The following is a 14,278-nucleotide window of genomic DNA, read 5'->3' on the forward strand; positions in this document are numbered from 1 at the left end:
GTTAATTCGATAAGAGGAGGGACGACGAAGACCATAGTCCTACGTAATTTACAGATCTTTTTGATGTTGCAGAGTCACAAAGGAAAGCCCCTCATCAGCCAGCCGCCTGCAGGGTGATGGCGTGTGAAATCCTCTTAATGGATACCTTGAGGGGCCGGAAATTCTCCCGAAGGACGCCATGCGTGGCTGGAGTTCGCTTCTGTATAGGCTGGGATCTCCGCTCTCTCTCTTTCTTTCTCTCTCTCTCTCTCTCTCATTATAATTTCATGAAAGCCGAAACATGTTCCTATAGCCCTCAAATATATATAAATATATATACATTATATATATATATATATATATATAGCCTATATGTATATATATATATATATATATTTATTTTTATTTATATATTCATCACGTTCTATACCTTCGTGATTCAGTTATTCATATACATATACAAACATATATATATATATATATATATATATATATATATATATATATATATATATAATTATATATATATACACACAAATAGTTGTCTTTGATGATTATTATCACTTTTGTACGTGATTCATTTATCACACATTACCACAGGTGGAAAAATAAGAGACGGGGTGAAGGTCCTGACCGGTTTCGACTTTGGACTTTGGAAATAAAGTCGAAACCTGTGGTAATGTGTGATATATAGCTTTCTGTCCCGGGCAATTATACAATACCTGCAATTTCAGCAAAAGTAGAGAACAATGATGTCTCTGCAGCAAAATGCTATGATTTTGTTCCGAAAACGATGGACATGCAAATTGCCTTTGGTGCAAAAGAGGGACCGTTTGATCTGCGTATTATCAAACGATCAACGCTTTTTATTACTGAACCAGATTAGGATCCGTCAAAGGTGTGAAATTCCATGGAGTTTTTGGTAAAAATTCCAGAGCTCTAATGGTTATACCCTCTGGTAACTTTTATTGTTCAGGAATGATTGTGGCTGTTGGTCATTCTGTTCCTCATGCGTCTTGTACATAATTTCTCCAACTTCCTTTTTCTTTTATTTATATATACACATATGAATTTGTACATTATATATATACAGAATATATATATATATATGTATATTATATATATATATATATATATATATATATATATATATATATATATATATATATATTTTATAAGCGTGCACGCACATAGAAACGTATTTGTATTATGGTATATTGGCATCAGGAGTAATATCACCCTTAGTAAATTATTTTGCGATCAGCGAGATCACACTACCCTGGTCTTGGTCTATTACAGAGAAGGTCACTGCTCTGTAACGCTAGATTCATTCAGCACGTGCTGTATTAGCTTCATAACCTGATGCCGAGCGGAGGGCTGAGTTCAAGGGCCTGGCTGAGAAGACCTTACCTGTCCTCCCCAGGGCAAGGCTATCTTACAGTCAGACTCTGAGGGTACCCATCCCTTTGCATTAGAATAAAAGGACACTTCATACCTTTAGAACTCCTCTCTTGCAGGTTTTCAAAGGGTAATGCTCTCTGGAGAATTCCATCGACGGTCAAAGTGGTACACGTGGCTTATTCTGATGAAGGGAAACCGTGACCATGTGGCAGTTAAAATTTTAAGACAGTTTCCAAAACCATTCATTCGCTTATTTTTATTCTTTTGTGTCACTTTTAGTGGTTTTATCGCTTGCGATGGGGAGACATTTGTCGAAGCAATGTTACAAAACTTGTGAGAACAGATTGTAACAGCGGTGCTAGAATTGACAGCATACTTTCACCAAGCCTTTGAACAACCGCCACCTTCAACTGAGACTTTTAAACTTATTATTATACGGAGGGATTAAGAGCACGATTTCATCATTGCCGTGAAATTATTTCAATTATTATTTTCACTGAGTTATGATCAAGACTTTAAATTTCACATTATATATTTCGACATTTCTCCATTCTGCGAGATATGATTGTACCTTACACATGAATATACAAATGGAAAACGAACAAATGTAAACAAATAACGAAATAATGAGGATTTTTGCCAGTGATTATTGACTCATCCCCCGGAAAAAAAGGGGGGAAATATGTATTATGTAACTCCAAAAATAAGTTTATCGTTTCTGTGACAGAAATTAGACCCAGGAATTTCACATTAAAATGAATTTCCAGCGAAATTACCATTATCAGCGCACATTCCTGTCTCATATATCCCCTGCATTTGCTATTTTGTAAATAACAGTTTATTAATCACGAACAGAAACCTGTTTATTTTTTCCTAAACAATTGCGTATGAATTGCCGCGAAACTCGGCATTTCTGAATTTGAATGAGCAAAACTGCGGTACTAACACAGCAACGAAAAGCACTGCAACACATTTGATTATGCAAAAGAGTTTCAGCTAAAAAGAGTGTGAACGTTGGGTACAGTTCATGTTCTGATTTCATGATTTCATAGAGCGACCTATTGGTGGACCAAACCAGAACCGCGCGTTGCAAAATTTAATAAACATTCGGCTTAGTTCAAAAAGTTTTTCAACCGATTCCTTTTTTTTTTTTTTAATGCTTTACGTAACTTTGGTACAGATTTATATTTGTTGAAGCTAGAGAATGACTTCCATGACATAAAGCAAGTATTGCATTCAGTGTCAGTAGTGCTCAGTACCTGTATTTAAAGTGATTTAAATTTATTGCATATGTATGGAAACATGAGTAGATTTATTTATTGTGTGTGTGTGTGTGTTCCAGTATGAGAGCATGTACTTTTGCGCAGCTTTTAATTTATTTTCATTCATTTATCATCATACTGAAAGACCTATTTGGTCACAACGCTTGACCTCAGGCCTAGACCTGGTATTTTATTCTAATCCTTCGGGGCAGCCCTATGGGAGCTGAAAGTCAGCTCACTGGTCTGGTTAAACTACCCTAATAATAATAATAATAATAATAATAATAATAATAATAATAATAATAATAATAATAATAATAATAATAATAAAGTTATTTAAAGGAGTGAAAAGCGACTTTATATCACTTCAATTGCAGTTCATTTGAAAAGCAATCTATGTAAATTTGAAAATGTCTCGAGATATTTTTGACATTTTTTTTTATATTTCTGTCTCTTTAAATTATAGGTTCCCGAATTACACAAATCCTCGCAAAATGGAACGGGGAATGACATTGCCTTTCAAACTGAAACCTTGCAGTGCCTCTTTGATGATTAAATCGCTTCCAGCCTTTTCTATTTGCCTATATACTTTCTGTACTTCCCCGGCTACCTGCTATAGATGAATCTGATAGTCTAAAGTCTGAAGCTTTTAATCCGCCTCACAAATGTCCTTCATCTAACAACATAAATAAATAAATAATATATATATATATATATATATATATATATATATATATATATATATATATATATATATATATATATATATATATATAAAAACTGCATATACCAGAACGGCCAGAAGAGTTTGAATATCGTATTTCTGAAGATACACTCTCGTTGAGTTTACCTCGTTTTTTGTCACTCTTATTGAACTTGCTGCCTTCCATATGCTCTCAAAGGCATCAAATCTATATTTCAAATGTATTTCAGGCGAGTGAGAGATAGAGGGGTGGGTTGTGAGAGAGAGAGAGAGAGAGAGAGAGAGAGAGAGAGAGAGAGAGGGCATGCAGCAGTTCCACAAAACACAAAGCATTTTCATTTCAAAGCGCCAAAGGAAATCGAACACTAACTCGGCGAAATCAAATTTTACACGAAGCGCACCGAAGGTGAAGCTCTTCATTCTGTTTCAGTCTACCTGAAGCTTCAAAGAACATCTCCACGTCTCTTTGACGCAAGGCTTAGGCGCTCTGTTGTTGCCCGGTTTTCCACTGGATGCATTTTTCCTTCGCAGAAAAAAAAAAAACCTTTATCCCGATTTTACGAACATAAGCTCTTGTTATTTTGTATCCTTACACTCCAAGGAATTATATGCTTGTGGCGCTTATCGCTGGTAGAAATGTAAGATGTTTTTCTTAATCTTTGAATTTTTCGAGATTTGAAATGCAATTATGGCTGTAAGGTTCGTAACTTACAAGAAAAAATATATACATATCTCTGCAGCACTGTAATGTTAGCATTAGAATCAGAAAAGCTTGAGACAAACACTGTTATCTATAACTGCATTACAACGAAATTACTATTTATCACTAAGACCTAAAAACACAACACATTTTATAGAATAAAAAATAATAATAGTTTACAAACTTTATATTATATGCTTCGGAATTTTTAACTTTTTAAAATTTTTGTGACCTGGCATTGTAACGCCTATGGTACATCGACGTGAAAAGGACAGTTATCTTTTTATTTCGTGAGAAAAGTAGACACCGTATAATAGCACATAACGATATAACATACAAATGCCATCTAGTTCAGTCAGAAGTGTGCGTAGTGGAATTCGTGACAGACAGAAGATGCCATTTTTATTTACAAAACAGACCTGAAGCGATTTTTCTTATAAACCAAAGTTTAATAGACCCAAACTTGTACCACTTCAGAAAAAAAAGCAATTTCATATACTTATATTATTGTGAGCTAAAATATGAGGATGTGTTATTTTTCATTTTCAGTTATTACTTAGCTCAAGTGTAGTTTAAGTAGGACTCCATTTTTCCCTAGAATTGGAAATTACTCAGGTCGGACACATTTTTACTTCGCTGTCATGAATCCTATAATACTTCTACCACATTTACTAGAAATACCAATAATAGTAGAGCTGGAAGTAGCAGTAGGAGCTGCCACTAGTAGTTATAGTAGTTATAACAATATTGAAAACTTAAAGGTATAAAACGATTTTTAGTTTTCTGTAAAAGAAAACTATATTGCCGGCTTTGTCTGGCGGCCGTCCGCACTTTTTCTGTCCGCCCTCAGATCTTAAAAACTACTGAGGCTAGAGGGCTGCAAATTGGTATGTTGATCATCCACCCTCCAATCATCAAACATGCCAAATTGTAGCCCTCTAGCCTCAGTAGTTTTTATTTTATTTAAGTTAAAGCTAGCCATGATCGTGCTTCTGGCAACGATGTAGGATAGGCCACCACGAGTTAAAGTTAGCCATAACCGTGCTTCTGGCAGTGATATAGGATATGCCACCACCTGCCCGTGGTTAAAGTTTCATGGACCGCGACTCATGATTTTCGGTGGCCTTGATTATACGCTGTAGTGGCTGCACAGTAAATTTTTTACTTTGTTTTTATAATAACATTTCATTCATTATAGTCCCTATCGATATATGTGACGTTAACAAGCAAGAAATCATTTACAACGAAGAGCATTAAGAGCAAGAATGGCTCATGTACCACGCACAAGAAGTGCAGAGGGTCAGCGAAAGGAAAAGCGCTAAATGGAAAGCGATATGCAAGGGGATGGGGTCAGAGCGAAAGAAATGCTAATTGCACAATGTGCTCTGGAGACGGAACGCATACGAAGAGCGACGCGCAGAATACCATATATAATATCGTTTGAGAGGACGCGGGAGACCATACCCGAGAGACCACACACACACAGAGGGGAAGGAGAACTTCGAGATTCAGGACGCGAAGATTTTCTTTGTCAGAACACGGGTGGGTTTGGGAGGGGGAGAATAGTGAATGACGCCGTAGAATCGGTTTTATTTGACAGTGGAAGTGTTATGAAAGAAAACGGATATCTTTTTCCCAAAACACAAATTTATATATTATATGTATATATGTATATATATATATATATATATATATATATATATATATATATATATATATATATATATATATATATATATATATATATATATATATATATATATATATATATATATATATATATATATATATATTTATAAATATATATGTATATTTATAAATATATATATATATATATATATATATATATATATATATTATTTGTAAATATATATATATATATATTATATATATAAATAATGTATATATTTTTATATATTTACACAAATAATTGTTTATATTATATATATATATATATATATATATATATATATATATATATATATATATATATATATTTGGTAAAATTATGTAATAATTTCGCATATTTATCTATACATTTCCATTGCTCTTGAGAGCAACATGACATCATTCCTTCCCCACCCCCATAATTCCAGTGCAAGTAAAGATGGGCCGTAGGGCGTCCAAAAGATGGTATTAGTCTTTCTTACTTGAATTAATTATCAAAAAGTTCAATTTCCTAGAAAATCATCCGTGAACCTTTTCCATTTTGTTACAGTAGATAATTCTTTGGCAATATATATTTGTATGTTGAAATTGCAATCTGTTACAAATATCTACTGTATGTAGCTAGTTTTATTTCAGTTCAAAAACAATATTCCCATCCAGTTTATAATTCAAGTAGAAAATGCTGAACGTGAATAAAAATCCAGCAAAATTGAAATTGTTCACCAACACTTAGTGTAGCCAACGCTCAACCATTCTCGAAATGAATTTACTTTTAATAAATCCCTACGAAATTGCAGTGCATAAAAATTCCATTTATTCAAAAATTTATTTGAACTGTATGTGGTAACGAAAATTCAGTAGATATGATCAATTTTATTTTACGAAATTGACTGCATTACACAGACACGTGGATCTAATTTAGAAAGGGGAAATTGAAACGTAAAATTGATTCCTCTTATTAATATTGCTATTAATATCCCTGAGAGGAATCAGATAAGGAAGGGAATGTTTTTATTTTGCTTACTCTCTTTTTTAAGCGAAAATGAGCGCCGCTGAATTATTTTTTATTGTTTTCTAGTATAGAGAAAATAAAGCACATTATTTTCAAATCAGTTTCGTTAATAATGGCGTATATCTTACAAGGAATCAGTATTAATATAATTTTCCATAAGCTTTGTACAGATGTATCCAAGGGCAATAATTAACGAATTTAGTTTAACTCTAGAATAATTAACGTTTCTAACCTGCATGGTACATGTAGACAGAATCTAGTAAAAACTAACCACCTACACGATAGCAGTGTCCGTGCAAGCCACGCCAGCTCAAACTACAATAGTTTGTCTAAAGCTTCATATATATATATATATATATATATATATATATATATATATATATATATATATATATATATATATATATACATACATATATATACACCTGACATGAAGAGAGTACATTACCTAGATACATGTTATTATAACACCTGAAAAATGATGAAAAGAGTAAGATTAATGTTACCTTCTCCATTGGAGACACATGTTATGTGCTACCTCTGCAATCTTGTTTCTGGAGAAATTTGGAGAATATTTATTTTCGGAAAGAAGTAACAGAAGCGGAAATACAGAAGGAGTATATCATTTATTAGAAAAACAGATTAATTAACAAATCAATAAATAAATAAAAATGTAAGTAAAGTGACTCCTTCCTCAGGTGGCGAGTGGATGCTTCCTCTTCAGCTGTGAAGACAGCGCAATTGTCACCACCATCAGTGGTTCCTCACCTGAGGCTCCTCACCTTGAGGAGCCTTAAACTGATGAGGCTGAACCCCAAGAACTCCAGACTTTGGTGAGTAAAACTGATTTTTACTATTCATCTCTTTTCACACCTTGTCATTCATTAATGATTATTTATTATGCATTAATCATCATTAACTTCACCATTCATCACTATATATTTATTATGCATTAATCATCATTACCTTCACGATTGCTCACTATTTACACGACAGGATTATAACTGACATACTCCATGTTTATCGATGTTTCTTATTTACTTTTGACAGTATTGATTTTTAAAATTATTTTGTTTGTTAGGTTTTTTAATTAATTTGTCTTTATCATTAACCATTATCTCATCATTAACCATTATTATTATTAACAAACTCCATCTTCATTCATTTTTATTAGCTCTGTACAACAGTATTTATTTTTTGGATTTCTTTGGATTTTTATGCATTGATCACCAGTTATTTTCATCATTAATCCTTATTCACAGGTTTGCTGTGATTGTTATTAACATATTTCATGACACATTATAAATGTTCATTGATGTTTAAAAATGTGTGCTAATATTTTTGAAATTTGTGGAAATTTTGTAAAGGTGATAGAAATTGATTGGGAGGCTTTTTTCAGCGAATTATTAATTTTATTATTAACCTAACAACATGGTAAAATAGCATAAGGTAACTATAAAAACAGTATCTTGGTGACTGTATAGCATAAAAGCTTGACAAACACATTTTAGTATAAATGAGGGTATTATAATAAAAAAATGATACCCGCACATTTTTCCAACTTTCAAAACTACTATATATTTTTTTAAGTTGTTCCATAGGCATAATCAGCTTAGAATTAACTTCATTTTTAATGAAATGTAGGATCATAGCATCATAAAAACAATGTTTTTGCGATTTGAAAGTCTGATTTTCAATTGCTATTTGCACAGGTTTTAAAACATGGCACATAGCATTTTTCTCGAACGGTGAACTAAGAAAAACGAAAGTAAATATTCTTTAGGTTAAAAATGCTAGGAAATTCAGTTATTCTTAACTCCGTTATATACGAACTGAGTAGATATACAGAGGAGTTAAACATAAAAACCAAATAATATTTCTTTCTACATTTTGCATAGAGCAAGTGACACAATGGTAGGATTCTTTAGTGACGAATGTGTTATAATTCATTAGAACACATTCATCACTGAAGAATACAACGTTTCTATAAAATAAACCTTAAAGATATTATGAATTTTATTATTTAGTGTAAATAAAGCGAAATTCTGTTGTTATACGCTTTTACCCATACCATCAAATCCAGCGTGAATCCTACACATTTGTGACCAGATCAGATTAGAGATAGAGATTTGATTAGCTTTACTTTCACTAGAAAAATATAAGACAATAAATACGTAACGCAGGTAAAAAAAAAAAGGTCATTGGTAAGATTAAGAGCGAACTTTAAAAATGTAACAAAAGTTCTTTGCACAAAAGCAAACATATTTTCATAGACGTAAAGTTCGTGAATGTGTGCCTGAGAGAGAGAGAGAGAGAGAGAGAGAGAGAGAGAGAGAGAGAGAGAGAGAGAGAGAGAGAGAGAGAGAGAGAGAGAGAATCAAGAACATATTAATAGTTTGAAAAATCTAATTTGATTGGCTTCAAATCACCAGTAAGGAGAGAGAATGACCCTTAGAATGATCAGATATCCTCAAACGGTAGTTATTTTACAAGTGTTTCGTTCCTAACGTATCCTCATTTTATCTTCTGTCATATCATAGTACCTATAAGTAACTTTTAGAATCGAATTTTCTTGTTTTAATTAAAGAGTTTCGGTTAATATCGCTTTAAAAGTTCACCTTGATCGCTTTAGTTCCAGGTGATCTGAAAAAAGCTTGTAGTAAATAACCCACTCACATACAGAGAGTTAAGGCAGTTATTGTAATTTAGTTGAATATTATGATAAATTTCTTATGCTCAATGAAAATTCTTCCTATTGAAAACTGCCCGAAAATATTCTGTACCAATATAATGCTAGACATTAGGTTATTCATAAAAAAATACAAATGCATATTATTACAATTGGAGATTCATATATCCCGATGTTAATGTACTTTACGGCTGTAAAATGGGAACTTAGAATGATTATTCCCTCTACGTTTTCGGACAATTGAAAAGAATTTGGGATATGATTTATTAATTCCAGATATTAAATAGATATTCCTTCATAGTTTTCAATTTCGAAGATATGTGCTGCACAAATATTCTGTTCCATCAAAATTCATCAAAATTCCCACCAGTTTTTTTTCTCTTGTCTCAGGAACTGGATGAATAATTTGAACAAAATATCAATATGAATTTACGTCATCCTACATAATTATTGTTTATTAACGTAACTATTTTAAGGTCAGCTTATGTTATTTTCGATGCGCGCAGTTGAATAATAGCTTCGATACCTCACTTTTATTTATATGTAACCATTGTGCCCGTGGACACATTTGTAATCAACAAAAAGTATGAAAAAAAAACATTAAAGCGCTTGGGTTTAGTAAAAAAATATCCGGACCAAAATAGAATGAAAGCGCCGGAAAACTTTCCCGTATAGCATTCATAAATATTTATTTTTGTCTCAGATAGTTGCCGTTTTCGAAGCTGATAGTATAGAGCAGAATTTCATTAACAAAATGCCTCGTGCTAATTATAAAAATGATTTGAAACAATCCCATGCTTTTAATTACAAACGCACTACAGCGAGCTTCCAGTTCAGTCAAATGATAGACTGCAACAAATACAGTTATTTCCGCAGTCGTCGATCGCGTCAGAACAACTTTCATTTGAGCAATGGATTTCATTATTGATGGAACCAGAACGCCGGTTAAAATTCAGCCTCTGCTTATGCCAAGTCATTTGTTGGGGGCGGGGGAAATCAGAGGTATTAATAAAATTCTGAATTAGCGAGTATTTCCAGCTATTCGAACTGTAGCCCCGATAATTTATTCATATAATCCATTGCATGACGGCCTAATCAAACTTTCATATTGAGTCGGCCTCGTGAAATTTTGAAAGTTCAGTCATCGAATCAGATTCAGGCTAAACAAAAGAGCAAATAGAATGAAACGGAATTACGCACTCTACGCTAGTGATGTGTTCATAAATTTCAGTTGTGAAGCTTGCATGATCAACAGAATCACTGATTTTACATATATATATATATATATATATATATATATATATATATATATATATATATATATATATATATATATATATATATATATATATATATATATATATATATATATATATATATATATATATATATATATATATATACATATGTATATATATATTATTTATTTATTATAGAATATATAGAGGAGAGAATGACTTATTTACTGCTAAACTAGGTCTGAGACACAGTTCTGTTATATGCCATAAAGTCAGAGAAACCCTGAATGTAGGTGGGAATTTGAAATACACAAAAAAAAAAAAAAGTCGCGAATGCTAAGCAGATATCTGGGGGTTGGAAAATGACACATTACTGTTAATTGATGAAAACGAGAAGCCGTAATGAATGGTAAAATCGCTTCAAATTGTTTGCAGAATAAGTTGTGAGTGAACATTAGAAAACAGAAAATAACAGCATTTAGGATCATCAAATAATGATGGTGTGGAGTGTGGAAGAGTGGAAGTGTTTGAGTCGATCAGATATCCATGTAAGGAAGTAAGGAACACATCGGGTTTTCAGCGAGTACCCAAAAAGAAGTGTCCACAGAGCAAAACTTGGAATGTATGGGGGTACTGTAAAGCTAATCCTCCTCTCAAGGAAATAAAGTGTCACTGATGCATGCGAATGAATTGTCTCTCCTTTCTGCGCAGAACGGATGTCGGCACCACGATTCAGTGCGCCTGCTCTGACAGGTGACCCCCTAAAGCAAAGTCAGATAATCCCAAACTAAAAAGGTTTTTTTTTTTTTTTTGGTTTTCGAAATAAATGGCCACGCAGATTACCTTTGACACAAAAGAGGAATTTTTTTTTTTGCGCTGAAATGACCAAACTCGTATTACATTTTATTGCAGAGTCAAATTAAAATCTATCAAAGGTGTGACATTCCATGAAATATTGATACAGACAACAACACAATGAAAATTCCGGTCCATCAATGATACCCTTGCTAACTTTTTATCACACAGGATGAGTTTTTGGATAAACATTTTCTCTCACAGTATAAATATATATATATATATATATATATATATATATATATATATATATATATATATATATATATATATATATATATATATATATATATATATATATATATATATATATATATATATATATATATATATATATATATATATATATATATATATATATATAGATAAAATGTTTATCCAAAAACTCATCCTGTAAAAGTTACAGATAAAATAATTATATATATATATATATATATATATATATATATATAATATATTATATATATATATATATATATATATATATATATATAAAAAGTTATCAGAGGGTATATTATATATATATATATATATATATATATATATATATATATATATATATATATATATATCCTCTCCCTCTCTCTCTCTCTCTCTATATATATATATATCTATATCTCTTCTCTCTCTCTCTCTCTCTCTCTCTCTCTCTCTCTCTCTCTCTCTTTGTGTGCTTGCACGTGTATCTACGTATGCTGATGAATGCTTATAAAGAAAATGTACGGAACATGAATTCTGTGGATAAATTTACTGAACATTGTTTCCAAGTTGGTGGTCAAAGGATTTAGAGGGACTGCATCGCCACTTCAGATAGCCATGCCTATTGTCTGAGTTTTTCATGTCTTTAATCGAATAAATATATTTATTTACTTGATTCTTTATTTGTTAATCGTTATCTATATTTTACTTCACCGTTCTTTGAGCATGGCATTGGCATATTAATTCTTTGTATCTGAACTTTTGAATCAGAGGTTTTGGGGAAAAATGCCTGTTCTTGTTAAAATAGCAGTAGAACATTGAGTACTTCAGTGTAAAGAACTGCTTTCGATTTCCTCAACTAGAAAGCTGTCTGAGTAGGAAAAAAAACCATTGGCCTTGAGTCAGATGTTTTTGGAAATCTGTCTGAGTAGGAAAAAATAAACCATTGACCTTGAATCAAATGTTGTTATTGATGTCTCAAGAGCACCTCCTGCCCAAGCCTTTTCAGTTACTCACTTTAGAGCAAATTCAATATCGTGAGGCTCTGTCTCGCGCTATTGTCAGTTTTATGTATAACTTTGCAAGGGCTCTTGGAGAATTAAATCACTTTCAGACCTTTTGCCCCGTGTCTCTGAAATTTCCATTGTTACTCGTCCGTATCTGTAGAAAAACCTGAATAGCATCCACTGAGGTGCCTTGAGGTTACTGAGGCCCCAGAACAGGAAGGCAGAGAAGAGTATATGGCAATATTGAACTTACTAGAACTGGATGATAAAATACGTATGTTATGTATCTGCAGACTGTGTCCTAATGTTGATAGTTTCTCGTCGTTTTTTATGTTATTGTTTAAATTTGTAATGAAACTGTATTCCAAATGTATTTGAAGCAAAAGTGAGACTGAAAACATTTCTTATTCCCAAGTAAGTCACTTTAAGGCGTTAAAATACGTAGATCATATCTCTTTAGGCTTTATAAAGCCTCATGTTTCTAGTCTGTTTTAGTACAGTTGTTCTCAGCTGTGAGGAAGCTATATTCCATATGTACTGAGAGAGAGAGAGAGAGAGAAAACTTCTCATATTACCAAGTAAATCACTTAGAAACGTTAAAATACGTATATCATTTCTCAGAAGGCTTTGTCCTAATGCTTCTTGTCTTTTTAGTATAATTGTTCTCAGCTTTAAGGAAACAATATTCCACATGTATTTCAAGCAAGAAAGAGAGAGAGAGAGAGAGAGAGAGAGAGAGAGAGAGAGAGAGAGAGAGAGAGAGAGAGAGAGAGAGAATGAAAACTTCTCATATTACCAAGTAAGTCACTTTAAAACGGCGAAGGCAAGCGAGCTCCGGGGGACTCTTACAAGAGTTCAATTTCATCGAATTGATACCAAAGGTAACGTTCAATTCCTCCCATCCAGTTCGGTCCATCTGATGCTGCATCGAACTTCTAAACTCGAGGCTCTGTTCCGAAAAGCCATCAGCTTTCTCATCTACAGCGTTCCAGTTTTTCACCAAAAATGTTCGTTCGTATTTTACGAAAAGAAGATCTTGTATTTTTTCCCGTCAGTATCTCTGAAAAAATTGTTATATAAAGACGTAGAGCACCTTCAAAGTATTATTTTATAATCATTCGCTTTCCAAGGTGTTTAGAGTACTTTCTGGTAGAATGCTATACAATTTGAAGTAAAACAATCTTGGATTTTGCTGTTCGTTTACGAAAACGGAAACATAAGTATTAATGACACGTTTCTTTGGCGCAATCGGGTTTTCTGTGCAGCCGCTACAGCGTATAATCAAAGCCACCGAAAATAGATAGATCTTTCGGTGGCCTGGGTATAATGCTGTATGAGTCGCGACCCATGAAACTGGCCTATCCTATATCGTTGCCAGAAGCATGATTATGGCTGAATTTAACCTTAAATAAAATAAAACCTACCGAGGCTAGAGGGCTGCAATTTGGTATATTTGATGATTGGAGGGTGGATGATCAACTTACCAATTTGCAGCCCTCTAGCCTCAGTAGTTTTTAAGATCTGAGGGCGGACAGAAAAAGTGCGGACAGAAAAAAGTGCAGACGG

The 14,278-nt window shown here is 32.8% G+C and overlaps 1 long non-coding RNA gene across 2 annotated transcripts in view; it reads left to right on the plus strand.

Annotated features, from left to right (window-relative positions):
- Positions 1 to 14,278, plus strand: part of LOC136844340 (uncharacterized) — a 138,390-nt gene that overhangs the window by 34,068 nt on the left and 90,044 nt on the right. For both annotated transcript variants that reach the window (XR_010854822.1, XR_010854823.1), the window contains exon 2: positions 7,424 to 7,558. This is a non-coding gene — a long non-coding RNA (uncharacterized lncRNA). The remainder of the gene's footprint in view (positions 1 to 7,423; positions 7,559 to 14,278) is intronic.

The sequence above is a fragment of the Macrobrachium rosenbergii genome, chromosome 12 (assembly GCF_040412425.1).
Source record: "Macrobrachium rosenbergii isolate ZJJX-2024 chromosome 12, ASM4041242v1, whole genome shotgun sequence".
Taxonomy (NCBI): domain Eukaryota; kingdom Metazoa; phylum Arthropoda; class Malacostraca; order Decapoda; family Palaemonidae; genus Macrobrachium; species Macrobrachium rosenbergii.